Source organism: Octopus sinensis, linkage group LG3 (assembly GCF_006345805.1).
Source record: "Octopus sinensis linkage group LG3, ASM634580v1, whole genome shotgun sequence".
NCBI classification, from domain to species: Eukaryota; Metazoa; Mollusca; class Cephalopoda; order Octopoda; family Octopodidae; genus Octopus; species Octopus sinensis.
Genome location: NC_042999.1, coordinates 95,320,897 through 95,335,636, shown reverse-complemented (window position 1 = coordinate 95,335,636; position 14,740 = coordinate 95,320,897). Strand labels below are relative to the sequence as shown.

The following is a 14,740-nucleotide window of genomic DNA, read 5'->3' as shown; positions in this document are numbered from 1 at the left end:
ATTTAGGAGTTTATAAAGAATTTGAGATGAACTGATCTGTTATAGCATTTACCTCTCCTGCCTTTGCCCCAGGGAGTAGGGTCGTAATTGTTTCAGCCTTTGCCAGTAGCTGAGTAGTTGCAATGAAGTGAAACTTCTTTGAGAAGTTTCATTGGATTGCTTCAAGGTTCACTGCTAATTTTACACTGTTGGGTGACCATAGTTGGGAGTAGGTGGCTGATGATGAACTTCCTCCAGAGAAACATCCTGGTTTCCTTATGTCTGGTTCTGAACATTCTCAGGTTCCATCCAGGCAGTCGTCTGCACTTTGTCGCCATCCTGGTAATGTGCACTTGGAAAGAGGTATCATCACTCATGTTGATATCCAGGCCCTCACTTATTTAGCTCTGGGACTGTAATCCCTTGTGGACCAGTGTACACTGTAAGTTTTATATTCAGTTTTGGATGCTGGTAGTGCAGGGCTTGGAATTTTTCAGCATTAATGTGCATACTATTATACTCAGCCCATCTGTATATTGAGTCCAGCTCCTGCTGCAGTTGTCCAACATCACTGGGGTTCTGTATTTTCTGCAAGACTTTCATATCATCTGTGTAGCTAGCAAGGGTGGCTATCTGGGCAGTTGAGTGCATATCTGAGAGGGCCACTATGAAAAGTAGTGATCCCAAGAGAGTGCCCTGTGGAACACACCATTCACTAGTTGTGTTTTCATAGAGGTGGCTCCATTGGCCACTATTGCCTGACTTCTATCTTTCAGAAAGTCGTATAAAAACTCTCCAAGTTTTCCAACTATACCAAGATCATGTAGTTTGTGGCACATCAAACCAAGATCCACTTTATAAAAAGCTTTTGCACAGTCAAGGTATATTACATCCACATTTGAGTTGTTGAGTAACTGCCTCAACACCCAGTCATAGTGCTGTAAGAGCTGGGTCAGGCAGTTCCTACATGGTTCAAGAGCCATGCTGGGTATCACTCAGCAAGTCATTTTCTTCAAAGAATGCAATGAGTTTCCATCTGACTATCAGTTCCATGACTTTTCTGATGTGCGAAGTCAGAGAGATTGGCCTACAGTTTTTGGCATCTGCTCTGCTTCCTCCTTTATGGATTGGGAACATTATTCCCTCCTTCAGTTTGCTTGGCAGCCTACCATTTACAAGAAAGATCTGGAAGAGAATCTGTAGTGATTTCGCCAGGGCACGCTTATACGATCTGAGGATTGCTGGGATTTATATATATATATATATATATATATTCTCTGTAGTTTTAGCTCAGAGATGCCGGCCATGCTGATGCACCGCCATTTTGCTACACTGTTATTACTAAGAGCCTCCTCTAATATGTGGCACTTGGTGAAGCATGGAGTTTGATATAGCTACCCTCATTTGCACCTCTTGCCGTGAGGTAGGTTCATCTGCGACTCTCGACAGGAAGAGGTCCAGCTTTGATTTAAAAACCCCTACATCTACTTTGTGCAAGTTCCTCAGACTCTTTGGGAGAATATTAAAAAGCTGTGGGCCCTTGAAACCCAGGCTGTTGCAGTAACTGGTCCTGAAGTGTGATGGCATTGCTGGGATCTTTGGCACTATGCAGTGTTATCCCATTCTGGCATTGGTGTAGCTTTCAATGCCAAAATTTGGCACAATTCCTTCCAGGATCTTCCAAATATATATTACAGCATACCTCTCCTGTCTTCTCTCCAGAGAGTAGAGTCTTAGCTGTTTCAACCTTTCCCAGTAGCTGAGCTGTTGCAAAGAGACGATCTTCTTATGTATATAAATATTAATATATATATATATATATCATCATCATCATCATCGTTTAGCGATGATGATGATGATGTTGATGATATATATATATATATATATATTAATCTATATATAAGCATATATATATATATATACATATATATACATATATATACATATAAACATAAATTTATATATATATATATATATATTATATATATATATACACACACACCACACACACACATATATATATATATATATATATACATACATGTATGTGTGTGTTCGTGTGTATGTGTGCACATTCACACATTTTATCATCAGAATGTATTTCTGTCAAGACTAAATGGCTTCACCAAATATCTCAACCACTATTGTTATACCTTACCACTTTTATATGTTTCAATTACCAATTATTGATTTTGTCTGAATTCTTTTCCAGAAGTACTATGTTCGCAACAGCCAGTGGACTTAATCAAATTTTACAGCTAATTTAAGCCAGCACACATAAAGTGTTATGGAGATACATGAAAAAGTATGAGACGAAACAGAAAGCGAACAAAGAAAATAGTGTAAGAAATAGTGTAAGAAAATTCAACAATTGCCACTGTTACAAAGTAAGTTAATGAAGACTAAAGGAAGTTTAATCAAATTGATACACTAATTTTGAACTCATTTGAAATTCGTCAGAGCAGGTAGTCAGTTTTGGTTTTCACCCCTTACAGACCTTCTGTTCTCTGCTATATAGCAAATCTTATTGAGTTTATTTCTATTCTAGTTGATATTTTTTTTTTTTAGTTTTACTCAATTTTTTTTCTTTCACCTTGAAAATTCTGTTAAATATAGCTTGATGGTAATTTATCATTTATTGTATGATAGCCGAAGTGCAAGGATGGTAGACTGAAGGTGTTGGTGTTCAGAGATGTAGTGTGGATGGTGTGGTAGTATTGGAAAAGCTAGATTACGCTGAAAGAACAGTGAAAACTGGCAGACTAACCCATTAGTTAACTTGGTCAAAAATGGAAACTGGCTCGAAGGAAAATTTTGAGAGAAAATAGCTCAAGTTGCTTTAAGAAATAGAAAATGATGATGAAGGTGATGCAGCTGATGATGTTACTGAGAGTTGTAGTAATAGTGATAATTGTGATGGATGCAGGAGAGGGTGTGGAAATGGAGGGGGGAGGAGGAAAAGAAGAGGAATAAAGAGGAAAAAGAAGAAGGAAGAGGAAGGAGGAGGAGAAGAAGAAGAAGAAGAAGAAGAAGAAGAAGAAGAAGAAGTAGAAGAAGAAGAAGAAGAAGAAGAAGAAGAAGAAGAAGAAGAAGAAGAAAGAAGAAGAAGAAGAAGAAGAAGAATTGAACTGAATTGATGTAGTTGAAATAAAAGACAAGCAAAGTAAACAAATAAAGAGTAAGAAAAACAAGAAAATATGTAGAAGTCAAGAAGAATCAAGAAATAAGTAAAGTGAAAAGATAAATTAAAAAAGATAGGAAATATGAAGAATTAGAAGGGTTGGCAGTGTATTCATCACAAAAAGACAAATGACTGTTGTTTAATAATTTTAGAAACAATATATTTTGCATTGTAACATTTGTGAGTGAGGTTAAAGAATATATTTCTAACAGAATGTAAGTTGGATATTACACAGTTTTATGTATATACTTTAAAAAAACCCAATTGTCTGAGTGTATAATACATATGCATACACACACACACACACCTGTATGAAATCATCATTATCATCATTTTATATTTGTTTTCCAAGATAGCATGGTCAGGATATGTTGTAATGGTCTAAGTCAGTTCTTATCTGGAGTTACTGCCTCCTTAGCTATATCACTAGACTCTCTCTCTTTCTCTCTCTCAGACATTTTATTTTGGTATGGTTTCTCTGGTTAAATGTTCCTGCAAACACCTATTATTTTGCAGATTGTAGTGAATTGTGTTTCTATTAGGTGTAATGAATGGGAAGAACAGTGGTAACTACAAAAGACGAATCAGAGTGGGAGAGAAAGAAGAAAGGGTATGGAAGAGGAGACAGAGTGACATGTGGAAGGAGAAAAGAATGGGTGAAACAGTACTGTTCTGAATGATGAAGAGGTACACTAATGGCAAGAAGACAGTAATTACAGGGCTTAATGAGAGAAGCAGAGATGGATGTCAATAAAGTGATAACATGAGGCAAGAGGAGTAACAGCCAGCAGCATAAGCAGAGACACTAATGATAGCTACATGTTTGGTAGTTGGAAGGAGACACAGAGGCATTAGATCTAATGCAATCTTTCTTACCTAGGTATGCTGATGGAAGAGAGACACTGAGGCAGCTATATGTTTATTGGTGAGATATATATATATATATATATATATATATATATATATATATATATATATAGAGAGAGAGAGAGAGAGAGAGAGAGAGAGAGGAGTGATTGATAGTCATAGAAATGGTTGGTGTAAGAGAGTGTGATGAATGTCAATAAATAGTGGTCAAAGGGAGAAGGAGTACAGGCTGACAATGAAGAAATGTAATGTTAGATGTTAAGAGAGAAAAAGATAAATGATTGACAAGAAGGTCAGGGATGTTGACTAACAAGGTAAGAGAAAGGGGTGTATTGGAAACAAAGGCATCATGTTTTGGAAGAAAAAAGGAGTCATGACATACCTGTGGTAAGAGTGAGAGAGATTTCATATGGACAAATCTGTTGTTTTATATCATTTCACAGGCAGTGTGATACAGTGAACAGAAAGGATGATAGAGAGATGAATAGCCAAGATAGATAGTAGATGGCGATTTTGCAGGTATAGATGGGCAAAACTCCAGATATAGACACATACTATGTGGCCCAGGCTCCATCATTATATCCTCACCAACATTTACATATATATTTCATCTAGTTAATACTAGTTGTCAGGTCTTTACCTGTACAACATATCAACAAAAAACATCTTTTTGTCATCTCCTTTGTATGATGTCCAGTTTTCAAACCTTTGTAACAAATCTTCCTAGGTTTTTCTCTTTCACATGTTCCAATCATTTCGAGTGCTTGAAACTTCCTTAAACAGCTGATATGCTTCAAAATAACATAATTCTTATGATAAGCAAAAAGGTTAACTGATATTGATAACAGTGGGGAGATAGAATGCATGAAGGTTCAGTTCTGCCCCTTGTTACATGGGTGGCATAGCACAGTGAATCTGAGAGAAGGTGAATGTTAGAGAGATGAGTGATTTAGACAGGTCCATTGACATACCCAGATGCAAAGGCATCATAGTGTAGCAAATCAAAGATTCCCTGCCATACTTAGATATACAAGCAACATCATATAGTGAAGTGAGGATATCAAGAGGTGAGAAAGACAGCAGAGGTAGACATAACAGGGAACTAATGGGAAATAGACTCTAATATAGATATTTATAATAGGCCTCTCAGCTTCTATCATTACCACCATGTTAATGTCTTTTTTTATCATACTTGTAGGGGTGAATAGGTTTTCTTCAGCACTGTGTATTACCTATCATTTCAGTCTTTCGTCATTTCCTCCAAGGGGTTCAATATCTTAGTATCACCTTTCATCACTTCATCCTATGTCTTCCTAAGTCTTCCATTTCTACAGATTCCATCCAATGTAAGTGCACTACATCACTTTATATAATTATCATTTTCCATATGCATTACATACCTGTATAAGCACGATCTTCTCTTTTGCACATTATATTTGCTTCTTCTAATATCCAGCTTTTTTCTCAATTCACTTGTACTTCATAATTCATGCACACTAACATCACTTGTCCAAAAACGTCACACTTGCTTCATTCATTTCTAATCTTTGCAAATCCTCTGCATCCAGAGTATATCATTATCACTGTTACCACTGCCGTCACCACCACCACCACTGCCACTACCATCACCATCATTGCAACCACCACCACCACCACCACCATGCAACCACCACCACTGCAACCACCACCACTGCAACCGCCACCACTGCCATCATTTCTACTTTTCCATGCTTGCAGGGGTCAGGTAGACTTCACTAAGGCAAAATTCTGGATACCCTTCCTCATGCCAACCTCCATCTTGTTTGATGAAAAGGTAATAATTTTTCCATCTGTGAAGCATACAGCCAGCATATACTTTTGTGGAAGATTGCAAACAAATGACTCCATTTGCGTAAATGGCGATGCTCATTATTTACAATCAGTGTATGCATGATAAAACATGTCAAGATGCCCAGACATGCTTTTGTTGTGGACTGCAAACAAATGAAACCATTAATATGAATGAAAAATCATTGTTTACAATCAACATGCACATTTTACTGCGATGAGAATACACACCTGCAGTTAGATAAGCAGAGAGACAGCCAGACACATATACACAGTGTTTAACAGTGATCTAGTGGAATAGAATTTTACACAAAAACTCTCTTGCATCGGGTTTGTGTTAATATGCTTTTTTAAAGATATTTTTTATGTCTTATTTTCCAAAAATATTTGCTACATATTGAAATATTGTGACTGTTTTAAAACATTTTTCTCAAATTTTGTAATACATACATATCTTTATATATAAAATTGAAGTTGTGTGTGTGAGACTCTGTCTCCTCCGATTTAGATTCCTAACTACTCCCACATTTTGCGGTGCAGTTTAACCAAAAGTGGGTATCTTATAGTCGTCATTCATGTCGAGCCCTTCTGGGTATTAGCGCACGTCTACAATGAGTCTACGATTTAAAAAAAAATTTACCATCATTTTTCCGCATTTTTAATGATTTTTGCTTGGGTTATATAAGGAAAGTAACTCTCTAAAAATGCTTATATAGTTATTTCCCTTACAAACCCGAGCAACGCCGGGCAATACTGCTAGTGTATGTATAAATGTATGTATATGTGTATAGCTATGTCAGTGTGGTTAAGATGTTAAATTCCCAACCTCACAGTTTCAAGTTTGGTTCTACTGTGTGACACCATAGGTAAATGTCTTCTACTATGGCCCAAAGAAGACCAAAATCTTATGAGTAGACCGACATCTTATGAGTAGATCTTATGGAATAGTGGAGTGCTTCCATTGCCAGTTGAAAGCCCTGTTTTGTGCCTACTCTGACATTCAATGCTGGAGCGAGTACCTCCACATAGTACTCCTCAACATTCAGATTGCATTCAAGGGGGATCTCAGATACTTTCCAGTCAAGTTGCTGTATGGTACTCCATTGTCTTTGCCAGGGTAGATGCTCGCCTCAGTTGACCTTTCCACTCAGGATCCTGCACTCTATGTGAACTACCTGCATTCATACTTTTAAGTGCTGCCACCCATGAACACTCAGCACCAAGCCGTTAAACCTTCGGTCCCGAAAGTCATTGTCTTGTGGTCCCATGTTGACATCAGAAATGATGCAGTGAGAAGTCCTCTTACTCCACCTTACTCTGCACCATATATCGCATGCTCCAATAAACAGTTTACTATAGACTTTAATGGTTCTACAGACACTGTCTCCATAGATAGAATCAAGAGAGTCTACACAAATGCTAATACCCTGGAGCCACATACAGCCCCACACACACTGCTCCACACACACATACACCCTCTGCACACACTTCTCCAGAAACATCTCCCTCATCTTTACCAAAGTACGTTACGACAACTTGCAGTGGTCCATTGGCCCAAGAGAGTTTGTGAAACTATTTCTTTATGAATTGGCCCTAAGCGCCTATAACTGTATTCTATTTGCATGCTTGTTTTGTTTAATGTATTCATTTTTCATTTTCCAGTGTTTGAACATTTTGCTTTTCTTGTATTCCTTTTGCTTTGCATTTTTTTCCTACCTTTTTCTTGTTTATATTGACTTGCAGTCTGCAGTGGGGTAGTGTAGAAAGAAAGGAAAGATCTATTTTGTAGCTGTGGCATAGTTCAGTTGTGCTGTGGAAGATTCCAGCCAATCAGAGTTGGAGCCATATGAATAAAATGGCAGTGATCTGCCTTAGCTGGAGGAACTTACTATAGCAGCAATGCAGCAGTTTCAAACTAGTTGTGGATTTAACGGCTTAGAAACGACATCGCGTTCTTCAATAAGTTGCATTTTCTGTGTCCACCACTAACTTCACACAACTCATTTGATTAATATCAGCCTCCACTTTGCTTCATATAAACCTCAATGTATATAGTAAGTCATCCAGTTTTCCATGTCTTGCATACACATATATTTGATTAACACTTATGCAAAATTAACCTTTGTTACCACTTGCTAGCACTCATTACATTACTGAATAAATTTCAAAGTTTTTTGTTTTATAAATTTGCCTTCTGAATATTCTTTATTCATGTATCTTAAAGAAATCACAGGAAATGGATTCTTTCTATGAACTGTCTTTAAAAAATTCTAACTACACACATTATGTTACAACTTGAACACATTACATATAGGAGACATTCCTTCCAACTTACATTAGTGACTCACATGTTAGAGTTCTCAAATCTGTTGTGGTGAGTGGGTCTTCTTGAGTACAGCAATGTGCAACATATCTTGGTCCTCTGTTGTCTCCTTCATAAGATCTAGCATTGTGAGATCAACCTTCAACACTTCATCCTGTGTCTTCCCGGATCTCCTCTTCCACAGCTTCCCTCCATTTTAAGCGATCAATTATGCAACTGCTTTCATCCGTCTGCATTACACGACCAAAGTAGTACAGTCTCCTCTCTTGCACACTGCATCTAATTCCTCTTATGCCCAACATTTATGTCAAATGTTCTGTAGAGGATGACTAGTGATGAAGCAAGATCATGCATACTTCGCTTATGCTGCATATCACAAGTCAGTTGCTTCCATTTATTTTCATACTCTATATATTTGTGCTAAAGTCTCAAATAATTGATGATTTCTGAATATTTTTTGAGAATTTTGGTGAAAAATACATTGCTAAAAATAACTATGATTCGATATACATGCATCTTTTTCTTGAGTTTATATATGATTGTGTATGTGTGTATGTGTGTGTATGTATGTGTGTATGTGTGCATGCATGCATGCATATGTGCATGTGTGTGTGCGTCAGATGTGAATATCATATTGAAAGCATTGATTTTCTTCAATCCCTGAAGTGAAAACAATATTCTTTTCTACTCTAGGCACAAGGGCCGAAATTTTGGGGGAGGGGGGCAGTTGATTAGATCAACCCTAGTACGCAACTGGTACTTAATTTATTGACCCCAAAAAGATGAATGGCAAAGTCGACCTTGGCGGAATTTGAACTCAGACTGTACAGACAGACGAAATACCACTAAACCCGCTGCGTGAAATGCTTAGCAGTATTTCGTCTGTCTTTACATCCTGAGTTCAAATTCCACCAAGGTTGACTTTGCCAGTCATCCTTTCAGGTTGATAAATTAAGTACCAGTTGCGTACTGGAGTTGATCTAATTGACTGGCCCCGCCTAAATTTCAGGCCTTGTGCCAAATTTAAAAAAAGAAAAGAAGTTAAACAATATTGGGCCAAGTTTCATCATGGATCACTTAGAAAATTGAAAATAGAACATTTAACAATAGGTGTATTCCATCGTACCTCACATGTTTACCTATGAAGAGTATATATGTCATTATTTTCCCTGGGATCCTTGACAATCTTTATTGTTCACATTTTAAACCAGTTTAAAAAAGTTTTATCAATAGCAGTACAAACAAGTTCATTTAGCAACAAATTGTATTCATGTGTATGTGTGTGTGTGTTTGCAAGTGTTTGTGTGTGAGAGGGGGTAGAAGGAAAGAGAGAAGAGAGGGGATGGGAAGAGGGAGAGAGAGAGAGAGAGAGAGAGAGAGAGAGAGAGAGAGAGAGAGAGAGAGAGAGTATGCATCAATGTTCATTATTCATTTCTCTTACAGAATGATGATAATTTTTCCTAACAATTTTTTTTAACCATCTCAAAATTGGAAATATAAATTTGAGAAGCAAATAATGGCATAGTTAATTTATATCATATTTATCCAATGTATGAATATTCCAGTTGCTTATACATTTCAGTCTGTTAGTTGTCAGTTCAATTTTGAATTTAAACTTAAAAGTTAATTACATTTGTGTAGTTATGGAGATCAGATAAGCTGAGGGCAGTGTTCATTTCATAAGAAGTTATATGTAGTCATTCTGTAGCTATAGAAATAGAAATTAGATTATTTTCACGTGGAAGTGAATAAAATTGTGACAAATATACTTAACATGTTTCGTTTGGTTCACATTTTCTTTTTGCTCAAACCAGATGTATTTGGCCTTGATGTGAGTCCGGTTTATTTATGCAAGTAACCAGTTTGTGTACAAGAATGGAGTCACTTTTCTCTGTGGTAAGAAGATTACTACAGAAATTATTAGAGTTTAATAAACTGCCTTGCCATTTGTGCAAAATGTACAAGCTGCAAAATAAGTATATCCTTCGTTAAACAAGGAGGAAAATAAGCTAAATTGTGGTTTAGAAAAATGTATATGTAAATGAACTTATAACGAATTTTAAAAGGCAAACCTGTGCAAGATATGAAGAATGGTGAATATATATAACAAGAGAACCACAAATAACCAAAGAAGCAATAAAGGAAAGATAAAGTGAAATGATGAAGAAAAGGGGAGAGGCAGGCTGAATAAATTACTAGAAAAAATTCAAGCTTCTGTAAATATCTAATAATGCATATAATTGATTGATTAAGAAAAAATTGAAGGAAGAAATAAATGTAAGAATTGAAAAGAAGGAAGACAGAAAGGTGGAGAAATGCAAGATGAAAATGGAAAATTTGGAAAGAAATCATTCAAGTATTAAAGTACATTAGAGTATGTGATGTGATGGAAATGGGTGGAGGAACTGTAGTTGAAGTTTTGTAGACTTTTATGGTGTTTATATATTTATGAAGGGCAATTATGAAGGTGTTGGAAAACAACCAAGGTCATTTTTGTTTGTAATTCCTAGAGAGGGAAGTATGTTGTGAATATAAATAACACAAGTTGTCCTTTGCATATATCTCATATCCAATGCATGAAAGAGTACAGGTGATATATTCATGTCTCAATTTCTCTGTTTCACAAAGAGAAGCATGCATACACACATGCATGTGCATGTACACACACACACACACACACACACATACACACACAGGCACATATATATGTGTGTGTGCACATGTGCATATTACATACAGGTGAGCTCCATAATCTATTCAATTATAGAGGATTCCTATTACTTCAACTACCTCATTGTCATGTCATGAACCAAAGCCATATCAGTCAGATATCCAGCTTTCCACAATTATTTTCATAGAACTTATCACTTTATAGACAGACAGATGTTTTGGCTTAACAGCTAGTAGGTTTAGTTAGCTTATCATAGAAGGTTTCTTTGGTGGGTTTACAATAGGGTGCTCTGGTGATATTAAAGCCAGGTATACTGCAATGTTGCCAATTCACACACACATTTGTATGTGTGCATGCATCTGTGTATACACACGTACATACATGCACACACATACATACATTCATGCATGCATGCATACATACATACCTACCTATGTACACGCATAAACACACAAACATACATACATATATGCATGCATACATATATATATATATTTTTTTTTATTTTCTCTCCTTGTTTCTCTCCTTGTTTTTTTCTGTCAAAGAGCGTAGGCTTGAAATGTAAAAGACTTTTACTATTTCTATTCCTGAGCACTATACTAATACATTTGTTTGTTTGTACTCCACCTGCCTTCATCTTGTTTATTTTCGTAAACTTTCCCTTTATATATATATATATATCATCATCGTCGTTTAACGTCCGTTCTCCATGCTAGCATGGGTTATATATATATACATATAGAAAGAGGGGTAGAGAAATGTACTTAACTGGAGCATAACATTGGAAGCTAAAGAGTCATTGTTTAAATTTATAGTGAAGCTGCTGCGGCTGCTGACAAACTTAAGTTGCTCTTACTCCATGGTACCTATTTACTTTTAGAATAAAACAGGCCAATTGAGAGGTCAAAATCTTGGGAATGACAAAACACACTGTGAGTGGAAAGATACTAACCAAACCATTGATCTTTAGCTGACAGTCTGATATTCTATTGAGAAAGTCATATACAGTCTCATGTACACACACACGCACACACACGTACAAACAAACACATACACACACACACGTACACGCAGACACACACATTCACATACTCATACATATCAATGCACAAGTGCACACACAGGCACACATTTATATATCATACATACCAATGCACACACATACATACACAAAAATGGATAGATAGATAGACAGATAGACAGATAGACAGATAGATACATAGATAGATATATAGATAGATACTATCATGTCTAGGTGAATCTAGCTGAAGAGAACTAATCAAATTTATGTTAAACATAATTTGGAAAGTTTGAAACTTAGGTCCTAGATTATTCACATCTGAGTTATACATTTATTTGATGTTCTTCTTACAAGTAAGGTGAAATTTTTTATGTTCATTGCCCGCAAACATTTTTGCCAGTATATATATATATATATATATATATATACTGAAGCTTTACTATAGCGTCCTATATTATCGACTGCTACTTCCACTAAATATTGTACCACTAACCTATATTTATACATGTATATACATACACACATATATATATTATATACACATGTATATATATATATATATATATAAACTTAGATATGTTTCGACCAAAGACTGGTCCAGGCCATGTCTAACTTAATAGCACCACCTGATATGATTATCTAAATCCTTTTTAAGTCAAATTTTGTGGTATCATGGTCCATTCAAGTAGTGAGTTCTTGTTGAGTAAATTGTATCCAGGTATAGGTGGCTTATCTGGTATTCTTTGAAGAAATTTGTCCAGACTCCGTCTAAAGGTGATGAAATTCTCTTCCTCTTTGATCAGTTTTGGGACAATGCTAAACAGAGCAGGGCCTGTTGAAGAAAAGAAATGGTATCGCATTGTGCCTATATGTTGTGATCCAGAATTGGGCAGAGGACGTATAGCCTGTGGTCCCAGTCTTGGATGAACCTTGAAGCTAATTTTCAGATCGTTTGGGCAATGCTGGCGGTATATTCTCCACACTGTGCTTGCAGTGATGCTGGAGAGAGTAGAATTTCAAGGCTTTAAAGCGGTCCTAGTAATGCCCTTCATTCGTTTAGTGAATGCCCTCTGAGGTGATTCAATTTTCGAAATGTTTGGTTTTGTATGGGGAGACCACAGGAGGCAGTCGTATTTGAGGTGTGGCCATACAAAGGAGAAGAAAAGTGGAATGATGACACCATGTTCTCTGGACTGGAAGGTTCTTAAGATCTAGGAGCTCATCCTATGAGCTATATCAACCTTATTGTTGATGTTTGTCTGCCCATTGACTCACTGTATTTAGATCAGACTGGAGTTGAGTTCTGTCTTCTTCATTGATGATTTGCTAGAGTTTATTGTCATCAGCAAGTATTTTCACTTTGCAGTGTTTTATAATAATGGATAGGTTGTTTATGTTGACTATAAAGAGGGCCCAAGACAGTCCCCTGAGGGACACTACTGGTGACTTTTGCTTCTGATCAAGGTGGATGGTGAAGAAAGGTGTGGAGTAAAAAGCATTTGAAGAGGCCAGGATAATGCAAGTAAGACTCAAAAGAGATCTAAGGCAGAATGTAACGATCGAGAAGGTGAATGACAATGACCTTTTTGTGTGCTGAAAGTGTAGCTGCTAGAATAAGAATAGCCTGGGTTAAGTTCAGAGAGCTCTTACCTCTGCTGGTGACAAAGGGCCTCTCGCTCAGCATACAAGGTAGACTGTATGATGCATGTGTACGAACAGCCATGCTACATGGCAGTGAAACATGGGCCGTGACTGCTGAGGATATGTGTAAGCTCGCAGGGAATGAAGCCAGTATGCTCCGATGGATGTATAATGTCAGTGTGCATACTTGACAGAGTGTAAGTACCTTGAGAGAAAAGTTGGACCTAAGAAGCATCAGATGTGGTGTGCAAGTTTCTAGCAATGCTGATACTTTTTATGAATTTGCCTTTAGATTTTAATTGCTTGTGGGCCACCTATATTATAATATATTTAATATATCATATTAATTTATTTGTACTATACACTTCAACTGTTTTGAATTAGCACAAGCTTTCAACACTATGAGAACATTATATCAATTTGAAAGAAACCACCCTCTTCTGATGACTTCATAGGCATCAAACATAAAGGATAAACCAATTTTATAAACAAATTTACATCAATAATCTAAACTAAAATATTTACATTATTTCCTGTTATATCTGTGGCTGAGTCTACCATATATATATATATATATATCAGCAAGATCCTCTAAGGAGAACTAAGATCATTGTCAGGGTTCAAAGCCATGAGCAATGGATATATCTGCTACAGATATAACAATAGGAAACAATATAAATATTTTGGTTTACATTATTGATGTAAATTTTTTTATAAAAATAGTTTATCCTCTATGTTTGGTGCCCATGTGGTCATCTGAAGAGGGTGGTTTCTTTCAAATTGATATAATGTTCTCACTAATTATTTAAATGAAGCCACTTGAAATGGCCGTAATGAATTGACACCTGCACATCTTAATTACTTATTTATATATATATGAAGTCCATTATTCTCTGTGGCCTATCACTTTCTCTGAAGAATAGGGCCAAGTAAGGCTGGAAGGTCACACACATTTGCTTGGAGCTATGCAGTACACACCCTTCCTGATCAGTCAAAGACTGAATTGTGGCTTTGATGCAACATATCTTACCACCTAAGCCTATTAAATAGTTTTCATTCCTTCTCGTTTTAACACATGAGCTTGTGCCTTGACAATTCTTTCTACAATAGGCAGAAAGCCTGGAATTTTGGAGGTGAGAAGTAGTTGATCACATCAACTCCGGTGCTCAACTGGTATTTATTTTATTGATCCTGAAAGGATGAGAAGCAAAGTCAACCTCAGTGCAATTT

General features: G+C 36.5%; 1 protein-coding gene across 18 annotated transcripts in view; it reads right to left on the bottom strand.

Moving 5' to 3' along the window:
- The window catches only part of LOC115209155, a 1,103,332-nt gene that overhangs the window by 948,025 nt on the left and 140,567 nt on the right, over positions 1-14,740 (bottom strand). The gene's annotated exons all lie outside the window — the stretch shown is intronic.